Source organism: Podarcis melisellensis (genome assembly GCF_964234715.1).
Source record: "Podarcis melisellensis genome assembly, chromosome: 7".
Lineage (NCBI taxonomy): Eukaryota > Metazoa > Chordata > Lepidosauria > Squamata > Lacertidae > Podarcis > Podarcis melisellensis.
Genome location: NC_138539.1, coordinates 72,560,478 through 72,587,448, shown reverse-complemented (window position 1 = coordinate 72,587,448; position 26,971 = coordinate 72,560,478). Strand labels below are relative to the sequence as shown.

The window sequence follows — 26,971 nt, the reverse complement described above, 5'->3', positions numbered from 1 at the left end:
AGTCTAACAGGTTTTAATATTGCATTTTTAAATTGTTGCCTTACACTGTAAGAACTGTTTAAAAGATCAATAAATTAAAATAAATATCCAAGGAAAAGCAACCTACACATTCCTCCATCTGTACTTTCTGCGTTATGAGTAAACAATCAAACAAAAAACAAGAACCCCCAAACCATGCAAAATTGCTGACAAAAGATCCATAATAAAAACTAGGTCAAAAGTGAATGCATTAGTGCTCAATGCAATCCTGCTTCTGCTATTAGTGTTCACCTTTTTCCTGCCTTGCTGCCAATTGATTACCTTTCAGCAAAGTTTATGCTCTTTCATTAAATGTTAATAACACATTAATATTAAGCATGTCACCATAAAGTTTGCAATACAATTAATATCCTCAATTGAGGAAGGCAATATCAGAAGTTACCAAGATTGGTTTCAATTGTCAGAGACATAAAACCCCCTCCCTGCCACTCTGAATTTCATAGCTTTAAACAATTGAATTTCTGCAATTCATAATCTCTCTCTCTCTCTCTGCCGCCCCCAAAAACATGTAGAACCAAAGGAAGTCGGTATTACAAGATCTTAACGAATGCTTCTTAACAAGATTTTTCCTCTCCAAGAAAGACAGTACATGTGCTAATCACTCACAATATTCAATTCCATCTTTCTATTATTATGGTACCTAGCAACCATGCCCATCTTTCCTTCTGCAGTCTGCTCAACAGAAAGCAAACTCTGCCATTCATGCTTGGCAATACATCCTCTTTGAAGGACTGTAGTAGTTTCTCTGTGGGGCCACCTCTTAAAGATGGTTTGGAAACACCAACTGTACTGTGTGTACAACCCAGTTTTTATACGATTCTCAGAAGAGCCCTTGATTCTCAAACTGCTCCACATTAATTATCTGCTTGTTTCTGGACCCATTTCAAGGTGCTGGTTTTGATCTTTAAAGCCATAGGCAAATGGGGCATTGCCTACCTAAGAGAATGTCTCCTCCCATATAAACCTCCCCACTATCTTAGATGCTTTCCTTTAGACCACATCAATGAGGTTGAGGTCTTGTTATCTGGGCAGCCAAAGACCTCCATGTACACTGCTCAGGCTTGGTCCCCCAGGAGGTCACTTTAATAGAGGTGCACTCCATTATATCTTGAAACAAGACAGATGCCAACAACCATCTTATATATGCCCAGAAAGTCTCTTGAGTGTGGCATCTCCTTCTGAAGTCAGGCTGGCAAGCACAAGGTGCAGGGCTTTCTAACTCGTGGCTCCAAAACTCTGGAACCTTATTTCTTGGGAAGTTGGGGGAAGTGTCCCTCTATGTGGGAATGAATTCTGACATGTGGCACTTTGCATAAGTTAAACCAAAAATCAAAGAGCAGCACACACTGAAATGCCCCATGTATAAAATTTGCATTGATTGCCTTTGTCTTTCCTGTTCCATTTCAAGGTAACAGGCGGAGTGCATAGCTGTGAGGAATAGAGATTTGTTACCTATCTTGGAGCCTTATTAGAAAAAGGCAGACTACAAATAATAATTTCCAGGGCATCAGTGGGACCCAAAATCTCTCACAAGCAGAGACTTGCTGGGGTCAGAGGCTTCCACCTGTTATCACAGCGTCTTTCCAATATTATTCTGTGATATTTTCCAGTTAGGTTCTGTGACGCATTCTCCTTATGTGTGTGAAATGAGCGCTAAATCTCCCACCCATTGTGCTGAAGTGTGCTAAACCATTACGTTGGCTCAAATTTGTTTTTTAAAAGAGCTTTCCTGACTTTGCAGCTGGCAAGTTGACACTTCCAATCACTCTGCCGCCCGGTAACAGATGCCTCTCACTTCTGCACAGATGCCAAGTAGCCACCGAACCCTAACATTAGCCTTGTGTTTCAAACTAATTGGGCCAACACAGTTGTAATTAAGATCTGAATAATTTGAAAACTAACATAATCATTTTCACAATTAATCCTCATATTGAAATAATGATGCTCTGAGCTATATTATGGATGCTGAAGCTCTGTTATTCCTTTGTGACTTGAAAGCTTCTACCAGCATCCTTCTATCTACAGTATCTACCATTGTGAAGTTCACTATACCAAAGTGTATTTTTTAAAATAAACGAATTGCAGGCTATTGATCTTACAGTGGAAGAATAGACATTTTGAATGAGTATATTGTGTGAAGTGGCAAACACATACATCTTCCCTCCCCCTCTTTTTTCTTTCTTTCTTCCTTCACATCTCCCACCTTAACAATTTAATATAGGCAAGGATAAAGGAAATGTTTAATACTTTAGTTTTTGTTTTCACAGCATCAGGAAGCAGAAGATGTTTCATTGCTCCTTTCTAGAAAATCCCATTTTAAGTAGCTGTGACTTAACTGAAATAGCATAATGACAGTCAGTCAAAGCGATGTGACATAATGATCTTATGAAAACATGTGACTAGGCAACGCAACGGCAGAACTGTGCTACACAAAGAGTGCAAAATAGCATGCTCTGACTCCTGTGTGTACAAGTGTGAAGTTTGACATGACTTCTTGCAACCCATGAAAGAGATGTAGAAGTCACTTCAGAAGTTCTGTGACTGCATTTGAGAAATGAGCAAAAAATAATGGCAATGCTTTTTGCATTCCTGATGTACCACAAATCTAGTGAAGTCACAGATAACATAACATTCTGGGACTGCTATCTTTCAACCAGTGGGCTCAAGTTAGGCTATGAGCAGCCATGATCTTGACGTATCAAAAATATTCACCAGCATCATCATCATGGAAAAAAAAATATTTTATAAAAGTCAACTTCACAACATAACCATCACATATAATAAGATAAGGGAGCAACTGGAGATGCGGATGTATTTCCACAAGTGAAATTTCTGAAACCTAAAGTCCAGTTCCTGAATATACATGGATTTCAATTTTATTTATTCTCTCCATCATGGTTCTATGGATCCATAAGGTAGATCAAATGATACTCCATGATTCTAGGAATGGGGAGTCCAGCTCAAGACGTTGTGCTGCCCGAGTCAAAGAACAAGATGACTCCTTCACCCTATTTTATGTTCAGAAGCTGATTGGACTGGCAACTGAATATTTCTTGAACATAATGGGGTCCTCAATCACAGCTGAGGACAGAAATCTAGTTTAGGCAACATAGGGCAGGCTGTGGGGCACACAGAGTTCTGTTCTTCAACACCTCACCACTGCCTGTGGCCCTCTGGATGTTGTTGGACTACAACTCCCATCAGCCTCCAATGGTCTCAAGGATGATGGAAGTTGGACTCCAGTAACATCTCCAGGTACACTGAACATAGTGCTGGTCATTGACCAAGACCTGGATTTGAATCCTCAACCACAAAGCACACGACAATGGCCTTGGTCAAAGCCGTTTATCCTATGTGGGACTGACACATAGCCTCATAATATAATATCTCAAGTTTGTTGGAAGACAAGTGGGTATAAATGTAACAAATGCAAGGAATAAAAGCTATTATAGCTGAGGTGCTGCAGGCTCTTAATGCCCTGGAGTAAAATTGGAGGTGTGTAATTTCACCTATATCTATCAGTTGTTTTAAAGGAAAATTGTTTCCTGCTCTTCTTAGCAACTCTCAAGTTCCCCATTTTGAGTATTGCTGAGCATTTTGTAGCATTGGCTTAAAGTTTCTGAGTGGATGAGCTAAAGTGCCTAATAATTTCTTCTTTCTACCTGCCATATTGTGTGTGTGTGTGTGTGTGTGTGTGCGCGCGCGTGCATGGGTCACAGAAGCATAGATTTTGTTTTTGCACTGTTCATCAGAATTGGTACTAATGCCACACACCTTATACCTACATAAACAAGGGCAAAGGAAGAGATCCAATGCAATGTGCGCATCAATGGATATTTACACATGCCAGCTATACCCCCCATATTAGTCCATGGAAGTGTAGGAAGCTGCCTTATACTGTCAGACATTGGCCACTCTAGGTTTATATTATCTACAGTGACTGGCACCTGCTCTCCAGGTATTCAGGTGGGATCTCTCAAAGACCAACCTGGAGATGCTGGGGACTGAACCGTGGATCTTTTGCATGCAAAGCAGATGTTTAACCACTGACCTACAGCCCTTTCGTGAATCTGCTTCCATCACACTATGCAGAGATGCTGAACAATCTATTCCACATTGGTACAAGTGTGACCCACAGCAGACAAATGTTCAATTTTCACAAGCCGAGCAAGGAAAAAAATACTAGTTTCTAAAATACTGCAAAGCATCATACAAAATAAATGCATTAGGCACTCTTTTTGAGTAAAGGCTCTGAAACGTAATTTAAAAGTGTTTCTGCAGCAGGAGTTATCAACATGGTGGGCAACTGGGAAAGTGTTGTGGGCACCACACAGGCACTTGCACACACCCCACATGTTCTACACACAGCATGGCCAAACATTCATACTCCCTGCATCAAGATTAGGTTTTTTGGGGGAAAGAAGAAAGTATTCTTCTTTCAAACCTAATTTCAATGGGAGGTGGAGGGCAGAGTGATGGTGACCCAATGTCCATAGTTGGTTAATGAAGACATCCTGAGGGAATGAGCCATCTTCTGATTCTAGTGTCTTCACCAATAAAGGGTGAATTTCATTCTCCTGTGATGAAATTACTTGGTGAATATGTTAAAACTTTAGATCGCTGGGCATTGGGATGGGAATGAGTCTAGGCAAGCCTCAGGCTCACTTCCTACGTGATGGGAATTATATTTCCCAGAGACATCTGAAATATTCAGGGGATCCTCTACGGACAAGTATAGGCATGGTGGGGATATGTTGCTAGATCCAAATACCAAAAATGTTTTCTAATTGCATTTATTTATTTTCCTATAGAAATTGTTAGTTTTTACAATAGCTGATTTCATGTCCCAAAGATAAATAATCACTTCATTCAATAATGTGCGTTTTTATATTTGTTATTTTGGCCAAAGAAACAGCACTTACCAAGAGCAAAGTCTTATCTGGAAAGGGAAAATCTTAGCATCTAATTAGCTCTCTAAAGTAACATAGACTTGGTGAACAATGTGTTTACCCATTTCTGACAAGAAATATTTCTTTACTATCTTTGCACTTTGTTTATCCCTAGGTCCTACTGACAACATTTATCTTGATGTTATAGTCTCCCCTTCCTTTTCAAATGTTTGCCTTGAGGGGCACTGAAGCTAGTAAAATACATTACATTTTGTGGATCTGCATTAAAATATCTCCCATGCTACCCTCCCCTCCACCCGCCGGCCACACTGTTTAAAACATTTCCTATGTGTCCTTTGAATTCAAGATTTCCTTCTTCTCTCTTTGCAGTGTGCAACTTATCAGCAGAATCCGATTGAATTGATGCAAAAGGTTCTCGCTGCACAACCCTTTTTGTTTTGTTTTTTTGTTTTGCAAGAAGTGCAAATTCCATTTGAAGCTTTCAGTTTTAGCTACCTGAACCCAGGATCTCTTCTCCCAACAGAATGTGCTCTTAAATAAGGTTGTTGTTTTTTAATCACCCTACAGCTCATGTGCTAGTCAAAAAAGGGGCGGTTTCAGTGCATAGATTGCAGACCAAAGAGGCTGATTTCCACCAGCGTGCAAACAGAGGCATGGATGCAACATACCTTTGCACAGTGGGTTACATCCCAGCCTCAGCAAAGTATGAGATATCTACGTGCACACACCTCTGTCCATCATGGTGAGCAAGAGGCTTATTATCACAGTTCAAGAACACATTCCAACCAAGCAAAGGCACACAAGGAGGGTGTGGAGTGGGAAAGTGATATTGCCTGGGAGACTAATGAGACTTCAGCATTTAATTAGCCAGCAGTAAAGATACACGTTGAACCACTCAGAATACCAGTTCGAAATGTGCAATTTTAACAAAACCAGATTAAAGGGGGACAGGAGCAGAGAAATGGAAAACCAAAGCAAGCCTTGCCTTTTTAGTCTTGCCTGCATTTGGCCTGTGTTGACTACTATCCCTGCCCTCCAGGTTCTTAGGCAGAGATCTGGTCATATCAACTGCTACCTGATCCTTTTAATCAGATGGCAAGGAAATGAAGCTAGGATCTTACATGAACAGCATGTAGTTTACTTCAGAGATACAGGCCATACCTTTTCTTCCTTTTTCCAAAAGCCATTGGCCAGGCATGCACATTAGTACAAGGCAGGTTGTTTATGAAGTGAAGACCACCACATGCTGTCCATAGAATAATCCATAGAATCTTGCTCAGTGTTAGAAACTGAGATATGAAAGTTAGGGGCTAAATGGCACATTAAACCTAGGCTATGGGCACAACAACATAATGTCTAGGTACACTTTTTAAAAAGAAGACTAAAAACTGAAAAAAAATGAACTGCAGCTAAAATATAATGTTCATTTTTCACATGGTCTAGTCCTTCCCCTGCCCACCCCCCTAATATTCTTAAGAGGGTCTCTTCTCCTGTCTTCAGAGAGTAGTTGGAAGTGGGGAGGCAGAAAAAAGTCCTGTTTCTTTCCACTCTTCAGTTTTCATCTGAAATCTTAGGCGCAGTACTGTGCCCAGAGCTCAGAAACGGCTCGCGCTAATGTAATTCGCTGTCACAAAATCCGCCTAGAACAATGGGAGCTTCAAACACCGGTCTTGCTCATCATCAGTGTCCACACACAATTTAATCATGGTTTGAAGGATATATGGTGGAAGAAGGCCAATTGATCCCTCTACTACAGGAAGCATACCTAGGCCACACGTTGCAGGTAGTGGCTAGGTACATTGAAGTGAACCTACCACTACATATGCCCAAGCCAAAACCTGGTAAAGATAAAGGTAAAGGGACCCCTGACCATTAGGTCCAGTTGTGACTGACTCTTGGGTTGCGGCGCTCATCTCACTTTACTGGCCGAGGGAGCCGGAGTACAGCTCCAGGTAATGTGGCCAGCATGACTAAGCTGCTTCTGACGAACCAGAGCAGTGCACGGAAATGCCGTTTACCTTACTGCCTGAGCGGTACCTATTTATCTACTTGCACTTTGATGTGCTTTCAAACTGCTAGGTTGGCAGGAGCAGGGACCGAGGAACAGGAGCTCACCCCGTCATGGGGATTCAAACCGCCTACCTTCTGATCAGCAAGTCCAAGGCTCTGTGGTTTAACCCACAGAGCCACCCACGTCTCCCCAAAAGCTGGTAGGGGAGAGTAAAAGTGCTCAATTCTGCCAAAAGGAGACTAATTTTTCACATGTGTAGGTTTCTGAACTGTGTGCATGGAAAGGTTGGGTCATCCCACACTCTGCTCCAGAACATATGAATTTGACTACTGGGGAAATGAAGATTAAAAGTTTGAGACCATAATTCAATATATGCATCCACCTTGGTATCTCACTGGTCCTCCTGGCCTAGTATTGTCTTATCTGCTTGGTAGCAACTTTCCATGCCTTGGGAAGCAGGGTTTGTTTGTTTGTTTTCTTGCCTGGACTGAAATTCCTTAATTGGGAGATTCCAGAAATTGAATCTGCATGCACAGCACATGTTCTGCTATTGATTTATACCCCAGCTTGTCCTGTGGAACGAAGTTCACATTAGATTCAAAATCCATGGAACAAGGGTGGATTCGCACATCATGTTATGTGTGTGTATAAATCAAAGCCTATATGCAATAGGTAAAACTGCCCATGTGCCCAATACGTATAAAGTTGAACTGATTTGGATGGAATTTTAACATTCATAAGCCCATCTCAAGTCAATGACAATTAGCTGAACTTTTGTGTCTCCTTTGAATTAGGCCATATCATTACCAATTGTTGTGCTCTGTAAAGGTGACGTTCCACAAAATACTCAAGTATGCAACTTTCTGATTTAAAATATGCATGCTCATTGGTCAGAAATAGGGCAAAAAATGTCATCTGGCTTTTACAGAGATAAGGGAGTTGATTAAAATAAGTGACCTTTCCATAGCATTTGTGCTAAAAGGAGGAGAGGGAAAAAAGCTCATTGTTTGTCAGAAGATAATGCCTGCAGGAATTACAGAATGCTTGAAACGGTGGGTTTAAATAACAAGCTTAGCAGGGGGAAAAGTGGGGGTGGGACAACTTTCACCCAAAGAGAGAGAAAGAGGGATTTTTAAGATATATTCTAAATCCTCTTTGTCTGTGCTCATTTCCAATTGACCTATTAAAACTGCTTAGATAGCTCCCCGTGTTCTGTTTGTTTTCCAAACCGCCAGCCAGGCCATGCCATTACTCGATTGGCTCATCTCAGACATGTCCCTGCATTGATTTGCTTGGATTGTCTATGTTAGAAAGAGTGGCAGTTAAGCCAACATGACGGCACCATGCCAGATAATTCACTCTGCCAACAATTCTGAAACCAATCAAATGCTCATGCTTTACTATTCAGACAGGACACCTCAAACTTCCTTAACCAAATGTGACTAAGCAATGCTTGTAGTTACTGTTATGGAGGCAAAGGTGGAGCAGAGTCAAACCCTCTAAAGCAGATGTATGTGACTTGGAAGGACCTCCAACTGTTGTTGGACTATAACTCCCATAATCCTTGACCACTGGCCATAGTAGTTGGGGCTGATGGGAGATGGAGTTCAATACCATTGGGTGGGGCAGAAGTAAATATATAAGCAGCCAGTAATTCCTGTGTTCATTGCAGTTAGCTCACCACCACCACCCCGTTCTGACATCCTCCTAAAAATACACAAAACTAAGAGACTGAAAAATTGAGAGCAGAACAGACTACATAGCTTCATTGATCTTCTCAGGCAATGTTACATGATGGGGGAACAGCTGATATATGAATTTCACATATTTCTCAAAACAGAAAAGGCTTCTGAAATTATGGGCAGACTTAACGTAAATAAGTTGTTTTGCTTGCTCTTGTGGAGTCCACTGCACATTCATCAGCAAAACAGCAAGGAAGATCATTATGTACCATTGCATTTTGTAGCCATGCACAGCCAGCTTTTTAAGACTTGCTCTTGGGTCGGACAGCAGCCAATGCCTGGCCAGCCAGCAAGGCACCACCCTCCAAGTGGGGCCTCCGATTGGCCCATTCAAATTCACCCTCTTTGGCAGGAAGGCTGCCCCTTGATACCTCTGGCCAAGGGGAATTCCCCAGCAATGGCTGGAGAGTAAGCATGGCCTAGTTGCCAGGGGTGTAGGTAGGGCATGAGGAGGCCACAGCTGTCACCCCGCCATAGACGCAGTGAGCAGCCATTATGTGCTATTGCAATCTGTAACTTTCTCAATACCAGATCCATGACTAGCTACCTTCTATAGTATCATTGATTCTTCAATAATGTGGGTTTCTTCTACTTTTTAATTTTTTATTTTGGTACTAGGACTGATTCCCCTCCCCCCCCCCCTGACCAATTCTGTTCCACTGGACACAGCAAGCCACAAATAGACAAGTGAAAGAATGATAGTTTATTGTGCAAATGATGGTTTAATGATGGTTAATGGTTGGTGCATTTCTGGCTCATGGTTTTCAGGAAGACGAGGTGGAAATGTGGCAAACAGAACTTATAATTGGAAAAAAAATGAGAAACAGAGAGAAAGAAACCAGAATCAATGTATTTTCCCAACGGAATACTTAAGACCAAATCACAGACTTCAAATAATGCTTATCTATGGTACAAAGCAATAACACTCCTCAAGAAATCTGTAGATGTTGTTGTTGTTTATACCCCACCCATCTGGCTGGGTTTCCCCAGCCACTTCCAACAAAAGATTAAAAATACATTAAAATATCAGTCATTAAAAACTTCCCTAAACAGGATATTAGAAAGTGCTCCCCCAAATTCCACACAATTTAAGGGGAATACAAAGGAAAACGTAGGATGAGGCTGTGCAGACCAGAACAGCCTTGATTCGCAATTATAGTGGTACATCGGGTTACATACGCTTCAGGTTACAGACTTGGCTAACCCAGAAATATTACCTCGGTTTAAGAACTTTGCTTCAGGATGAGAACAGAAATTGTGCTCCGGCGGCGCGGCAGCAGCTTCAGGTGGTGCTTCAGGTTAAGAACAGTTTCAGGTTAAGAACAGACCTCCGGAACGGATTAAGTATTTAACCTGAGGTACCACTGTACAAGCCCCTTCATGGATCACTGCCTTGCCGTGGCGAAGGGGCTTGAAGAACTCAGAGAAGCTATGAACTATGCCGAGCAGGGCACCCAAGATGAACAGGTCATAGTGAAGAGTTTTGACCAAACGTGATCCACCTGGAGGAGGAACCGGCAAGCCACTCCAGTATCCCTGCCAAGAAAACTCCATGGACAAAGACAACAGGCATATAAAAGATATGACGCTGGAAGATGAGCCCCTCAGGTCGGAAGGCGTCCAACATGCTACTGGGGAAGAGCGGAGGGCAAGTACAAGTAGATCCAGAGCTGATGAAGCGGCTGGGTCAAAGCCGAAAGGACGCTCAGTTGCGGATATGCCTGGAAGCGAAAGGAAAGTCCAATGCTGTAAAGAAAAATATTGCATAGGAACCTGGAATGTAAGAACCATGAACCTGGTTAAGTTGGATGTGGTCAAAAATGAGATGGCAAGAATAAATATTGACATCCTGGGCATCAGTGAACTAAAATGGACGGGAATGGGTGAATTCAGTTCGGATGACCATCATATCTATTACTGTGGGCAAGAAACCTGTAAAAGAAATGGAGTGGCCCTCATAGTCAACAAAAGAGTGGCGAAAGCTGTACTGGGATGCAATCTCAAAAATGATAGAATGATCTCGATACGAATCCAAGGCAGACCTTTTAACATCACAGTAATCCAAGTTTATGCACCAACTACTTGCGCTGAAGAAACTGAAATTGACCAATTCTATGAAGACTTACAAGACCTTATAGAAGTGACACCAAAGAAGGATGTTCTTCTCATTATAGGGGATTGGAATGCTAAAGTAGGGAGTCAAGAGATAAAAGGAACAACTGGCAAATTTGGCCTTGGAGATCAAAACGAAGCAGGGCAAAGGCTAATAGAGTTCTGTCAAGAGAACAAGCTGGTCATCACAAACACGCTTTTCCAACAACACAAGAGACGACTCTACACATGGACATCACCAGATGGGCAGCATCGAAATCAGATTGATTATATTCTCTGCAGCCAAAGATGGAGAAGCTCTATACAGTCAGCAAAAACAAGACCTGGAGCTGACTGTGGCTCAGATCATCAGCTTCTTATAGCAAAATTCAAGCTTAAACTGAAGAAAGTAGGAAAAACCACTGGTCCGGTAAGATACAATCTAAGTCAAATCCCTTATGAATACACAGTGGAAGTGAGGAACAGGTTTAAGGATTTAGATTTGGTGGACAGAATGCCTGAAGAACTATGGATGGAGGCTCGTAACATTATACAGGAGGCAGCAAAGAAAACCATCCCAATGAAAAGGAAATGCAAGAAAGCAAAGTGGCTGTCCAATGAGGCCTTACAAATAGCGGGGGGGAGAAGGCAAGCAAAATGCGAGGGAGATGGTGAAAGATACAGGAAATTGAATGCAGATTTCCAAAGAATAGCAAGGAGAGACAAGAAGACCTTCTTAAACGAGCAATGCAAAGAAATAGAGGAAAGCAATAGAATGGGAAGAACCAGAGATCTGTTCAAGAAAATTGGAGATATGAAAGGAACATTTCGTACAAAGATTTCCATAATAAAGGACAAAAGTGGAAAGGACCTAACAGAAGCAGAAGACATCAAGAAGAGGTGGCAAGAATACACAGAGGAATTATACCAGAAAGAAATGGATGTCTCGTATACCCCAGGTAGTGTGGTTGCTGACCTTGAGCCAGACATCCTGCAGAGTGAAGTCAAATGGGCCTTAGAAAGCACTGCAAATAACAAGGCCAGTGGAAGTGATGGTATTCCAGCTGAACTATTTAAAATTTTAAAAGATGATGCTGTTAAGGTGCTACACTCAATATGCCAGCAAGTTTGGAAAACTCAGCAGTGGCCAGAAGATTGGAGAAGATCAGTCTACATCCCAATCCCAAAGAAGGGCAGTGCCAAAGAATGCTCCAACTACCGTACAATTGCACTCATTTCACACGCTAGCAAGGTTATGCTTAAAATTCTACAAGGAAGGCTCAAGCAGTATGTGGACCGAGAACTCCCAGAAGTGCAAGCTGGATTTAGAAGAGGCAGAGGAACCAGAGACCAAATTGCAAACATGCACTGGATTATGGAGAAAGCTAGAGAGTTCCAGAAAGACATCTACTTCTGCTTCATTGACTATGCAAAAGCCTTTGACTGTGTCGACCACGGCAAACTATGGCAAGTTCTTAAAGAAATGGGAGTGCCAGATCACCTCATCTGTCTCCTGAGAAATCTCTATGTGGGACAAGAAGCTACAGTTAGAACTGGATATGGAACAACTGATTGGTTCAAAATTAGGAAAGGAGTACGACAAGGCTGTATTTTGTCTCCCTGCTTATTTAACTTATATGCAGAATTCATCATGCGGAAGGCTGGGCTGGATGAATCCCTAGCCGGAATTAAGATTGCCGGAAGAAATATCAACAACCTCAGATATGCAGATGACACAACCTTGATGGCAGAAAGTGAGGAGGAATTAAAGAACCTTTTAATGAGGGTGAAAGAGGAGAGCGCAAAATATGGTCTGAAGCTCAACATCAAAAAAACGAAGATCATGGCCACTGGTCCCATCACCTCCTGGCAAATAGAAGGGGAAGAAATGGAGGTAGTGAGAGATTTTACTTTCTTGGGCTCAATGATCACTGCAGATGGTGACAGCAGCCACGAAATTAAAAGACGCCTGCTTCTTGGGAGAAGGGCAATGACAGGCCTAGACAGCATCTTGAGAAGTAGAGACATCACCTTGCCAACAAAGGTTCGTATAGTTAAAGCTATGGTTTTCCCAGTAGTGATGTATGGAAGTGAGAGCTGGACCATAAAGAAGGCTGATCGCCGAAGAATTGATGCTTTTGAATTATGGTCTGGAGGAGACTCTTGAGAGTCCCATGGACTGCAAGAAGATCAAACCTCTCCATACTGAAGGAAATCAACCCTGAGTGCTCACTGGAAGGACAGATTGTGAAGCTGAGGCTCCAGTACTTTGGCCACCTCATGAGAAGAGAAGACTCCCTGGAGAAGACCCTGATGTTGGGAAAGATGGAGGGCACAAGGAGAAGGGGACGGCAGAGGACGAGATGGTTGGATAGCGTTTTCGAGGTTACCAGCATGAGTTTGACCAAACTGCGGGAGGCAGTGGAGGACAGAGGTGCCTGGCGTTCTCTGGTCCATGGGGTCACGAAGAGTCGGACACGACTAAACGACTAAACAACAACAACAACACCACTGTACAAGAGTCTCCTCAGCAGGGAATCCCAACCTGAGTTCTGAATGCAACTGTCTCTTTCCTCCCATACAAGAAAATCGTTTCAATTCACTTCCATGGGGGAAAGCAAAATGCCTCACTTGGGGGTGCTGCTTTGTTAAGGGCAAAAATTACTTTCCCCCAATAATGACCCTTGAGACGGTGCCTCTGGGAGTCCTTGAAACACAAAAGCCCCCTCACCACCATACACAACTGAGTGCCATTGCACTAGCTGGCACAAAATGCTTAGCACTTAAAAATAGCACTGAGGACCAGATTGAAGGCAATGAGGAGAGAAAACTTCTTCTGAGGTCCCAAACTTTGATTGATGAGTCCTAGCCTCTCCTCTGTCAGCACCTCAAGCAACAGAGGCCAAGAGCTTTCCATATCAGATTCCATCATGTTTATTTACTCAGATTATTTGTGTACACCCCCTTCAGCTGAACAACTTCCAGGGCAATTTACAAAAATTGTGTGTATGTGTGTGCGCACACGCTCTCATGCACACACGTGGAAACATCAATGATTTAACTTTTTCCCCACAAGGAAGGCAAATGACGTACAGCTAAGGAAATAGCTAGTCATTTGTTTATATGTTTCGAGAACAGAAAATAATTCTGTGTTCCAAGTTATGAACTTTTATAAAGAGCCTAAAGGGAAAAGGAAGTCTGGCAATTAGACGACAGCAAAGGCCTTAGGGAAATTAGGTCCCTACTCTAAGACTTACTTAGTGTAAAAGTTATCCCAGCCCTATTTTTGCCATTAAACACTTAAGCCTGATAAGTTGTCTTCTCAGAAAAATGGTGTCACAAGAGGAGACAACAATTTTCTGTGAAGTTGGCAACTTTTGTGAGTTTTATCGCTGCAAAAGCTATAGAAGACCGAAAGGTGTGTCTTCCTGTGTTATAGCACAAAAGAAAAAAAAATGAACAATGTCCAAGTCACTAGGCTTCTATGATTTAGGGTCTCTTTTTGTCTCATTTCTCTCACAGCAGCATCACACTCTTGCTATCTTTATCTAGATTGCTATCTATCGTTGCCAGATTTTTTTCAATGAATCTGGGGACACCCCCCCTTTTTTAAGCTGAGTAGCAACAGGGAGTCAGTAGTGGGGATGGTGAGGCAAAAGACCCTGGGCCCAAGCACACATGCATATTGTATAAAGGTGCAAAGTCCTTCTTTCACACCCTGTGAAACATAAATGTGCAGTGTTTTTTTAAAAAATGGGTAACGGCCACCCGCCCGCAACTCTTGAACCTCCCCCGATCAGTCAAAGCAAAGGGGGAAGGGGGCAAGAGATCTGTACCGTCAGACGTCCCCGGTTCCCCTTTGGCAGTGGCAGCGGCAGTGGCAGTCAGCAGTCCGGAGCCAGCTTGGTAGCACAGTTGGCCCTGGCTGGCTTCAGGAGCTGCTCACTGCCGTGGCGCCCATTTTTCCTCTCCAGAAGTCCACATATGATGTGTTGCGCACAAGACACATCATATGAGGACTTCTAGAGAGGAAAAATGGTGGGCGCCATGGCAGCGAGCAGCTCCTGAAGCCAGCCAGAGCCAAATGCGCTACCAGGCTGGCTCCAGGCCGCTGAGGCTGCTGCCGCCACATTTCCTGGGGACAAATTTGCAAATCTGGGGACATTCCGGGGACGGAATTTGTCCGGGGACAGATCTGCAAATCTGGGAACATCTGGTAACCCTATTGCTATCTATATCTTGCTATCTGTATCTAAACAGGCTATCAAATGGAACTAGCCATGATGGTGCTACAACACTCCAGTGAGCGGGTGGAGCTGTGGTCTAGATTCACACCTCATTCAGCAGCTGAGCTGCTCTGCCTTAGCCTGCAGAGTGTTAACAACCATTTATAATAGCATTTTCTGCCGGGTTGCAAGGTCACATGACTGAGGTGAATGGGCTTATACCAGGTTTCACTTATTTCCTCTCCTCTCTGTCACATCTCTAGACTGTCCCTTTTGGGGAATGTACACTGGCCATGACTGAGATGAGGTGAGCAAATTATGTTTCTTTGGCTGAGCCAGGGTTCAGGATTTAATGCTAGCCAAGCCTTCCTGAGCCAGGGAGCTGCTGCATCTTGCCATAGGATTACCTACTAGGAATGTGCAGGAATATAGATTTTAAATCAACTGTGTGTCGCACAAGGCAGCAATCTGCACTGACATTTGAAGCTTTGGACACAGTTCATTCAGTTACTTGGCTGAGACACAGTGGAGCATGTGAGTGTATTATTTTGATTTTATTCTGTGAACTGCCCTAAGACCTGCAGGTTTAGGAAGGTATACAAATTGAATAAATCACAATCATTATCATGCAGAGCAACCAGCATATAATGTGGTGGGAATCATACACACAGTCCAACTTGTGCAATCCTTCCCCCACCATCCTCTCAAAAATGGGAGGAATGTTCCTGGAGATGCATAGCTACATGTCTCCACTGTGCTCAACATAATGCTATATGTTCACCAGAGGGGTGCATGTCTAGTAGCAACTTTGGCTCCACACTGCATCATCATCACCATCACCATCATCATCATCTTCCAGTGAGGGCAAACAAGCTCTTATACTGTGAATATTGTTGAGGACTGTGATTCATTCCCAAGGCTATACTGCAGATTCCTTTACCCCAACCAACTTGTGTGAGGTCTCAAATGTTCTGTTTCCCATTCACTTAATTTTGCAACTCCCATGCAAGTTTAAGGAGATATTAGCTATTACATCAGAGGCTTAATATAATTAACGTGTAGAAATTGCACAAATATGGAGGAAATTCTTACAATTCATCCGACGGAAGGATATATTCATTTTTGAAGTCTAGAAAGGTGGGGATGTTGGGGGGAGGGGGAGAGATACCAATGGGTGTTTTCTTTTGATTAACTTTTGTGGAAAGAATGCTTCGACTCATGTATATTAATATATACTAATTATGTTGAAGGTGCATTGTTTATTTATGAAACTTGATTCAGCGCAGATCGTTAAATCAGGAGCTACTTAGCTTACTCAAGCTGCCTTGGGAAAGTATATACATCTTTGGAAGAGTGGATGAGAAAGAAAGGCAGATATACCTGAATATTATCGATATGGGGTTGATATACGCCAGTGACATTTTTAGGCACCCAGAACACATCAGCTCATCCTCGATCATCATGATATTGTATGATATTATATACAGGTACCGGCTTAACCTGATCTTTTTGCAAGCTAAGGGAGCCCTTTTCAACAGAATAACCCTGTGAGGCAGCTTAGGCTAGGCTGATTGATGTGACTAGCCCAAGATCGCCCAATGAGCTTCATCACTGAGTAGGGAATTGAGCCTGGCTCATGCCAGACTCAATCCAATCCAATATTTTCTCAATTCTGCTACTATGATCTGGCCACTGCCACCTACATTTCAGCATCTTCATTTATTTAATAGGATTTCTATACTGTTTAATCATCAAACCATCTACATGACACACACATACACATATTCCTTCCACTTGGAGTCTTGAAATCTACTTCATGTGTGGCTACTCTTGAAGAATACTTGGAAACTATAGCCACCACAGAACTCAACTATTCATAAGGGCAGAAAGTCAATTACACTCACCCTAGTTTAGTTTATTTATTCATCCCAAGACCAGTGGTGTCACAATGGGGTGGGAGGGCTGTTCGCCCCGGGTGCCATATCTGGGGAGTGACAAGAAGGCACCCCGTGGGGGCTCGTGGCAGCGTGAGCAGCCATCGCACCGCCGCAGCCACATGTGGAGGCTCCTCTGCTCACAGCTGTAGTGGTGAAGGAGGGATCCCGGCACCGTCTGTACGGTGCTGGAGCACCGCCGCTGGCAAACCGCTATGTACAGTGCATGTGTGCTGTATGGCGCATGCAGTGTCACTACGTACAGTGCATGCATCGTACGTGGCGACGCCGCACATGTGCTGTACATAGCGACGTCCCGTCCCAGGTGTCATGACGCCTTCGTTTGCTCCCGCCTGAGACCTCAGGGCAGTTCACAAGATAGCCTAATTGAACTGTCTTGCAATGTAAGGTCAAGTCAAGCAGCTCTTTTTTGCCTTTAAAGCTCTAAAACAGAGAATGGAAACCAGGGGAACAAGGCCCAAACGTAGCCTCTTAGCCCTCAAGAATCTCATTACACCACTCACCCACCCTGCTTAGGGTCTTTTTGCCTGGCTGGCATGTGTCCTTGAATTTTGAGAATGCTTCTTGCTTTCCTGTATGGAAATGATGTGTGAAAGCCACCAGTTTGTGCATAGCTGGAAGGCTGGAAGCCTATGCACAAAGGTTAATGTTTACATCAATTGCTCAGCTCAATTTTGGTTCTGGCCCAACTCCAGTGGCCCTGCCCACCACCAACATTAACTTACGAACATGGCCCACAGGCTGGAAAAGATTATCCAGCCTTGCTCTTAAAGAGCCAGGGCTATGTATGTGAGATTGCACCTCCTCCCACATGTACCTGCCCATAAAGATCAGCAGAGGAGGTTGTGCTCTGTGTCCCATCATTTCCAAAAGGTGACAACCATGGGGTCATAGGGTCAGCCTTTCTAGACCCCACCTTTAATTGACTTTTTTGTTGAATCACTTTCCATTTTCAAAGCCTTTCCACAAAATGGAGGAGCTCAATTGTCACTCATTTGTCTTTTCCTTTTTAAATAAACAACATTATTTCATTAGTGATCTCTTATTATGGGGTGAACTATGGAGCATAGGTTCCAATTGTAGCAAGATGGATGATGAAGAATGCCCGGCTCCCAAAATAGCTTACTGTGCCTCCAGCCCCATGTTGTAGAAAGGAATATGGTGTGAAGAATGGTGAGCAACTTAATGGAATGGGGGGACCTAACAGGTAGGATTTATTTAACAAAGGAGGTGAGGGGCAGGAAGAAAGGAAAGGCTGTGGAACAACAGGAACAATTCAGATACATCTGGTGGGTCTGGAGGGACCACACACTGTTTAGGGATTCTTGGATTGTTCCTCACCATCCAACTTTTTACAGCTTCAACCGATAGTTCCCACCCATAACAAGGGGATTCTGGCAGGAAAAGTGGGGTTATTTTAAAATATTAGCAAAAATAAAATAAAATAAAAGTTTCTATTTTTAAAATATTGTTTGTAGGGCATTAAGTATTTAGATAAAAGACAGAGGATGGGAAACACTAATACATAAGTAAATAAATAAATAAACACGCTGATAGAGAGAGGACTGCGGTCAAACAGAGATGCTTCTCACAAGGCCACCTAGACTATCTGTGGCAGAGTAGAAACTGCACCCCACACCAAAACTGAACTGAGCATGCTACCTACTGGTTCATTGGATAGGGGATCATTCTTTATACCAGGCGTAGGCAAACTTGGCCCTCCAGATGTTTTGGGACTACAACTCCCATCATCCCTAGCTAACAAGACCAGTGGTCAGGGATGATGAGAATTGTAGTCCCAAAACATCTGGAGGGCTGAGTTTGCCTATGCCTGCTTTATACCAGTGGTTTGTATGGCTGAATCCACACACACATTAATCCCAACCTCATTAAGTGCTTGTAAGACTCATCAATTTCAATCTGAAATTGATGGCACATTTTATTTGCATTTCTCCCTTTGACTCCAACTACAAAACTGTAGTTTGTTGGTAGAGGAGATGAACAACGTTCCAGGCACAATCCCTGGCATCTCCATGTAAAATGAGCAGGTGGCAGATGATGTGAAAATAACTCTGTTCAAGACCCTGGAGAGCCGCTACCAATCACAGAAGACCCTACTGGGCTTGTTGGACAAATAGTCTAAGCAACTTTCTTTGGTCCCTTTGCAACTTCAGCTGGATTGTGGATACACACCAGTCATTCTACATATTTCCCCACAATCTCTCTGTCCTGTTGTCATGCCAGTACCATGCCCCAGTATGGCAGATGGACGGTGCATTCATATGGCATTTCCCAATGCAGTTCTGCAACTGTGCTTAAGAGCAGGTCAAGTAAACTATGCACAAAGCATGTTCCACACAAGATGGTAGGGGGTAAATGGGAAATAACTATACTTCAGGTCCCTACTTCTCTCAAAGAAATTATTAAAAAAGAGTTCCTAAAGAAAAAAAAGATGAATTTAATACGTATGAAATATGTTCATTAAGAATATGTGTGGCTTATGCAATAATAATATTGTATAGTATGTGGAATGTAGACTATCTGTGCTTTATAATGACGAAAAGTTTAAGCTACGAGCCAGGAAGTACTGTTTAAATAGCACGGCAAACTCATGAGGTTATCTTGGGCTGTGTGCACACCATACATGTAAAACACCTTTCCCCTCCCTCACACCAAAAATCCTGTACTTTATTAAGGATACTGGGAATGATAGCTCAATGAGGGATAAACTACAGTTCCCAGAATTCTTTGGGTGTTCATGTGTTTGATGTGCTTTAAACAAGCATCTTTTGCCTCAAACCCTTCCTTACTTGAATGTCTGTCCACAAAATGCTACTATGCAGGTATGTTTTAGAGGACAGCTGTAAAGATGACTAAAGTAATATGTGAAACATTCTGAAGACCTGATACACACTGCATAAATGTTATATATTAGCATTTTCGGTTCCATGCAAATAGTTAATGCTTTTAGCCAACTTTGGAAATCCACTAGCAGATAAAATGCTATTGCTTATGTTGCATGAGCTATATTTGCACTGACTTTACCAAACATTTTCTTTTGTTGTATGGCACGCTCCAATGTTTTCTAACAAAAACTGAGTTTTAAAGGCACCAGAAAGGTGACGATGCCATAGGCACTCTCACGTTTAGGCAAACTTTAAAACATTTTGCCACTTCCCTAGTCCACAAATCTCTTAGCTCTTAGTTCAAACCAGAATGGGATGAACACATCTCTGGGTTTTCCATTGTTGCAGCCACAATTCGGCTGGCTGCCCGGCAGCAGCCTCAGATGTTAGCATCTGAAGACTTTTACTTAAAAAGATTGTTAATCTTCCAGGACATGCCGGTTTCACCTGCCTGGCCCCCTTCTCAAATAAAACATCTTGACTGTCAGCAGAGTTCTCTCTCTTAACACGCCACCGTGTTTGCTTTGTTCTATCTCTTCCCGACCTTTTAATCAAAATGACTATTCATGTCACACTTTATTAGTGCTGACAACTATAGATTTCATTTCCCGACCGCATCAGAAGCAATTTCCACCCTCTACCTCCAATGCAATTCAGCTGCTAATCTTGCAAGGGGTGTGGGGGGGAATATTAGGGAAGACGCTGCATGTTTAAATCTGAAATTCATATCTACTTCTAGATGCCTTGAATATAACTCATATATTCTTCATTTGCAACCCAGAACACTGAACAAACAGCCAGCCCCAACATGCATTTGAATCCTCTCTGCCTGCCTCTGTTGCAAGACTTTGAAACCATGAGATCTTTATTGGGCTAGTGATGCTGTCTAATCAACATTTGAAAAGATAAGGTGTTTTTTACATGTCATATTCATGTGCCTGTACACAGACATATATATCCATGTATCAAATCAGTTCCATGGGATTACTAAGATTGCCAGTATCATCAAATATCTCCTGTAAGAGTTTGCACTTTTGCAGGTACAGGTAAGAAACAAAACAAAATCACCATAGGTTCTCCAGAGACAATAGTTCTATTCTGGGATGCTTTCTCTCTAAACTAAACCCCTGTATTCCTCCCCCTTTTCCCTTCCTGACACAACAAGCTGAGCTGCTGCAGTGCAGAATGTCAGTTTACTCATTTAGAACTTTCAATGCAGAAAATTCAGATTGATGCAGTCAACCAGATAACGCAGCACTTACCTTAATTGAAAACCCTCGCTTTTGACAAAGCTAACAGGAGGAAGCACTGGCTCAAAATCAGCAGTTATTTGGAGGACAATCTTTAAGTTTTCAATCAGCACCCTCCAGGTAGAGATGCATCCTAGGCTGTCTTTTGCTGTTGACGTTGAACTCCTCACTGTCTAGAAAAAGGAGAGAGAAGGAAAGATAAGCTGGAATCCTCGGGAGGGAGCCGAGTAAGTGAAAGAGTACAAAAGCTCCATTGCTTAAAAGGGGGGTGTTTGACAAAACGTGCTCAGGTCTGAAAGATCTTGTGGCAGCTACGATAGGTTTCTCTCATCTCCCTCGAGCCGTGGGATGATCGTTGACCTGATTAACACACAGCACACTCCTTACATGTGGAGAAAGCACCGGGAGGATAGTTGGGTCGCCGGGGAGTCGCGAAAGGCACCGAGGCCACTTGGGAATGTCATCTCTTCCAGATTAATAGATCTGCCGTTGCAGCTGAGGTTGTAATTTGCAAGGTGGGCTCTGCACTGTGCAAAACCCTCTAATGATTTCAAAAAGCAAAACCCATTCCTGCAACGCTGCCTTTTCCAAGGTGCATCAGCGTTCCGAACAGGTTATGGCTGATTAATTGAGCCGACGGATGAAGCCTATTTCATTATGGGATGCTCACAGTATGCACTGCTGAGGGGACTTCACATGCTCTCCTATATAAGCACAGAGATGGACACTCAGGTTCCAGCCGAACAGAAATGAAAGTGATTCCGGTGGGCAAATCTCCCAGATGGCAATTAACTATTGTTGGGTGGGAGGGAGGCAGGTTCCGCCTGGCACATTTGTCAGCGGGAGTAAGCCATTAAGCATGCAAAGTTATTTTTCCAGAAGAGAAATGCTCCTTTCAAAAAACAGGGTTATCAAGTTGGCAGAGAGCAACAGGAATGAGCCGTCAAATTCACTGAAATGCTTCAAAACAAGCCCCACCGCCACCAAAACCCCTCCTGTAGTTGGCATTTGACCAATCGTTTTTTTTAAAATGGGGGGGGGTGTCAATGAACCAGTTAAATAATAAGTATATAAAACATCAATTAATTAGATTATTTATTTGTACTAGGGATGAGAGAGGATTTCATTTCATTCCACAATCTGGAGTGAATCTTTCCAGTCTGAATTCAACAGATTGTGCTGATATTGGAACACAGACACGTGTACTAGGTTGCATGTCTGGCCAGAGCATGGTTTGTTCCAACTTACATTTCCACAAGTTCCTTTCCCCCCTTTATACGTCTGTTTCTAGCTGCAACAGCCACAAAGTACTATGCTAGTTGCCACACGTGGGGGGGGGGGGATTAAGTAACTTTCGAGTAAACTATGCAGCACAAAATTAAACTATGGTATTTGCTCCCATAGGAGGCAATGACAGTCACCAAAATGGGTGGCTTTAAAAGAGGATTGGACAAAATAGGGGGAAATAGAGTGTTTCGGATACAGTTAATATTGTAGGAAGACTCCTAGTTTGCAGAGTACATGCAATGGATTTTGTGAAAACCTTCAGTGGTGACCCTGGAATTTGGTATGGTGAGCTTGCTCACCTTTGGTGGCAGATTTTGGGGTACCATTAAAGGGCACCAAAAATGTCAGTTGTTTATAGAAAAAGCAGGTGTGACTTTTAAACCATAACTGTTCCACCCAAATTTCATCTACTGAAAAATCAGCAAGAAAGTACTGATAATGAATGAAGTTGTGAGGCAGCCAAAGTTAAGCACTTTCAGTGTTACCATAAACCACACTTTGATCTTTAGATGAAGGGTGGTGAAGAAGAAGAAGAAGAAGAAGGAGGAGGAGGAGGAGGAGGAGGAGGAGGAGGAGGAGGAGGAGGAGGAGGAGACCTGCCTGATTAACATTCTATGGCCTTTTAAATTTGTTTGTGGGAGAGGTTTTCTTTTCTTTGGTTTGGTTTGTTATGTGTTTACGTTCTTGTTTTGTAATTTTATGTTGTGAACTGCCTTGTGATCTTCAGATGAAGAGCAGTATACAAACTTAATTGAAGAAGAAGAAGAAGAAGAAGATTCACTTAACTAGTATAAAAGAAAATTAAGCATGTGCTTAAATTTAGGAAAATAATCCTGCCACACATCCATAACTAGCAAATGATTTATTGTCCCAGTGACCATTGCAATTATTTTACTTATAGCATTGCATGTTGCTTCAGTGCATGAGATGCCAGTGACCGTGATGTGACAGGCCTGTCACTGAAGTCTCCATCGTGTGTCCAGTGTCTCGGAGGATCCATGCCAATCACATTACTTGTATCTGCGGCTGTCATCTGAACTTCCTCATACGCATTGCTGGTTGGTGGCCAATGGGACAAGTGAGGCAAAAGGCAGGGGGACCAACAGTAAGGGGAGCTAGAGTCAAGGACAGGTGGAGTCCACCCTCCTCCCTCCTGAAGATGAAGGAGGAGGATTCCGACTTGCAATGCCACCCCTTGCCTTGGACTCATAGGTGGGGGCTGGTTGAGGGCAGACCAAGGTTTGTGGGGCCAGCCTCCATATAATGAAAACACGCATGAGTTTGTGAAGTACTCATGGCCACTTCACTCATCCCAGCAATGGTGTATAATGCACAACTCATGCTAGCTGCATGCATGATGCACAGCCCTATCTATGTGCCAATAGACACACATAAGACTCTTCTGCACAAGGAGGAATTCTTCTTCTTCTTCTTCTTCTTCTTCTTCTTCTTCTTCTTCTTCTTCTTCTTCTTCCCTTCATTTGAGGATCACAGGACTATTCACAACATAAAAAATACAGTAGTCTCCCTGGGAAGAGCATTCCACAAACAAGGAATTCCCCACACATCTTTCAACACATGAGTGGATTGTCAGTTCTGATAGAATCACATTACTGAAAATTTTATCTGATCAAATTTCAACCTCAAGGTGACTTTTAGCCATTGCCACAGTACAGTACATTGCCACTGATCCCATCATCTCCTGGCAAATGGACGGGGATGAAATGGAGGCAGTGAGAGATTTTACTTTCTTGGGCTCCATGATCACTGCAGATGGTGACAGCAGTCATGAGATTAAAAGACGCCTGCTTCTTGGGAGAAAAGAAATGACAAACCTAGACAGCATCTTAAAAAGCAGAGACACCACCTTGCCAACAAAGGTCCATATCGTTAAAGCTATGTTTTTCCCAGTAGTGATGTATGGAAGTGAGAGCTGGACCATAAAGAAGGCTGATTGCTGGAGAACTGATGCTTTTGAATTATGGTGCTGGAGGAAACCTTTGAGAGTCCCATGGACTGCAAGAAGATCAAACCTATCCATTCTGAAGGAAATCAGCCTTGAGTGCTCACTGGAAGGACAGATCCTGAAGCTGAGGCTCCAATACTTTGGCCACCTGATGAGAAGAGAAGACTCCCTGGAAAAGACCCTGATGTTGGGAAAGATGGAGGGCACAAGGAGAAGGGCATGACAGAGTACGAGATGGGTGGACAGTGTTCTCGAAGCTACTAACATGAGTTTGACCAAACTGCGGGAGGCAGTGGAAGACAGAAGTGCCTGGCGTGCTCTGGTCCATGGGGTCATGAAGAGTAAACACAACTAAACAACTAAACAACAACAACAACACAGCACAGAGATGCAGGGTAGATATTGTGATTCAGGCAACATGGAAATCCAGCACCACAAAATTTGGGGTGGACTCAGTGGGTAATGGGAATTGCTGCATGCTGACTCTTAAGGGCAGGTCGGGGACAGGAGATATAATTCTATTACCTTCCCTAAATTGTCGGCAGACTTTAAACTTTCAAATTTAATGCTTTAGAGTAGGTGGAGGAATTGCAGCCTTCAAGTCACTGACTATCAAGTTGCCTACCCATCCTATTGCCAGTGAAGCTCCTAGGGTTGCCAATTAACTGGTGGGAAGTATAGCTTGGCTTTTTTTAAAAAAGTTCATTTTGTTTTGGGACCAGTTGCCATTAAAAAGTCCCCATGTTTGTTTTACTTAGCCATTTTTTACACCACCTCTCTATGCAATAAAAGTCCTCTCAGTAAGTTTACATAAAAGACCATGGAACGACTAAAAAGATAAAATACAATTCACTATAGCAGTGTAAAAAAATAAATAAATCACCAAATGAGCAATAAGTAACAGTAACAGTTAAATTAGCAGAATTATGCATGTGCAAAATAAAGAAGAGTTCCTGCCGTAACAACAACAAAAACAATTAGAGCATATGCATAAAATAGGCAAGAAACAGATTCTAGAGTATAAACAATAACAGCAATGTCATACATATAACCGTTGATTGGCGAACCGTTGGCTTCTGAGCCAGAATTGACCCACCAAGTCTTTTAAGTGTCTGCCAGCCTCCATACCATTTTTTTCTCAGTGACACTGCCGGTGGTGTTGCTCTGGGTGATGGGTGGCAGGGAATGAATTCCTTCTGCACAGACTCTAGTAGAATCAGGATCAGATTGCTTAGATGTGACCAAATGGGTCTTCTTCTGAGCAACATTAGTGGCTATTAGGTGAGCCCAAAACTTTTCTGAAAGCTACAACCTGTTACAGTACAGGGGGATCCCTGTACAGCGCAGAACTGCTTGTTCATTTCCAGAAGTGCTTTGTAGCCCCCTGCTTTAGAACAAGTTCTGGGCACTGCAGAGAATCCATAAAAATAACACTAATATGAAGAAGGCTCCATTTGGTTAAGGTTGCATGTGATCGTGTGCTATGTATGCCATTGCTATTATGGGAGGTTGGAAAAGGCAGAAGATTGAGAAAACAACTGCAGCTCCGTCCACTCTGGGATTTGTCCACACCCACCACTGACATGTGACTCCCAACAGGTTTCCGCTGAGGCAGTGTGTTTCTTGGGCCAAAAAAAAGGTCGTTGAGGTCCCAGTCATGGTGCCACCCACCCCAGTAAGTGACCAGAGTGAGGTTTGATAGAACAAGCTCAGACACACAATGGTTTGGATTAAAAATGGCTACAACCTGATTACAGGTGTAGGTGGATTTTTGGCATAGGCATTGGGTGTATATCTGTTCTAGCATCCTGGCAGAGAACTGAAACATTTTCACAGTCATGCCAAGGATTATGGCTTCCCCAAGCCCCTGATCTACTGAGGTGGCTGTCCAAAGACTGCTGCTAGAAGCTCTATAGCCCATCTGCCTCACACTTAGTTTCTGGACAGAGACTTCCACTGCGACCCTTCTAAGAGAGTACTCTGATTATGCTGCTGGTTCATTCTTTGGGTGATGCACCACTTCACCCAAAGACTGAAAACTAGGATGCCTTAACGGCCTAAAGTTGTGATGTTTTGCTATGAGGAAGGCAAAAACCCCAGACCAACCAATTTATCTACAGGCAAATTCCTTTCTGGCAAGTCCCACTGGGATTAGAAGGTTTGGATAAAGTGGACCTCCAGCTCAGCCGCCTGATTCCTGGCTCATGCAGGCTCATTTGGCATTAATTCCAAATTCCAGCTCAGTGGAAGATGCACTGGTGTACGTTACTCATTTTAACACAGCCGGGGCTCAGCCAAAGCTGGTGTAAGACCCAAAAATAGGGGGTGGCAGAGGCAGGGCCAGCTTTAGGCTGGACCATATGCCCATTTAGCTTGGTCACATGACATGGCAACCAGCCAAATATTACTATTTTGAAGGCTTGTTTTCATTCTTCCAAGGCTGACAAAACAACAGCCCCACTGCTGAATGAAGTATGGATCTGGTGTATTTTTGTGTCGGCTTAACTTACGGTTGCTTCCTTTATGTAGCTGCTTATTCATAGGATTGCTCCTGAAGTAAGTTCATGACATTAGCATTTACTTCAGTC

General features: G+C 43.0%; 1 protein-coding gene across 4 annotated transcripts in view; it reads right to left on the bottom strand.

Annotated features, from left to right (window-relative positions):
* CDH12 (cadherin 12) overlaps positions 1 to 26,971 on the bottom strand; it is a 652,390-nt gene that overhangs the window by 231,354 nt on the left and 394,065 nt on the right. For 2 of the 4 annotated variants that reach the window (XM_081918186.1, XM_081918185.1), the window contains one exon: positions 21,143 to 21,303. The gene's annotated coding sequence lies outside the window, so the exon portion shown is untranslated. Of the gene's footprint in view, positions 1 to 21,142; positions 21,304 to 21,517; positions 21,721 to 21,800; positions 21,876 to 26,971 lie in introns of those variants that run through there. The other 2 variants (XM_081918188.1, XM_081918187.1) reach the window with 2 other exon arrangements.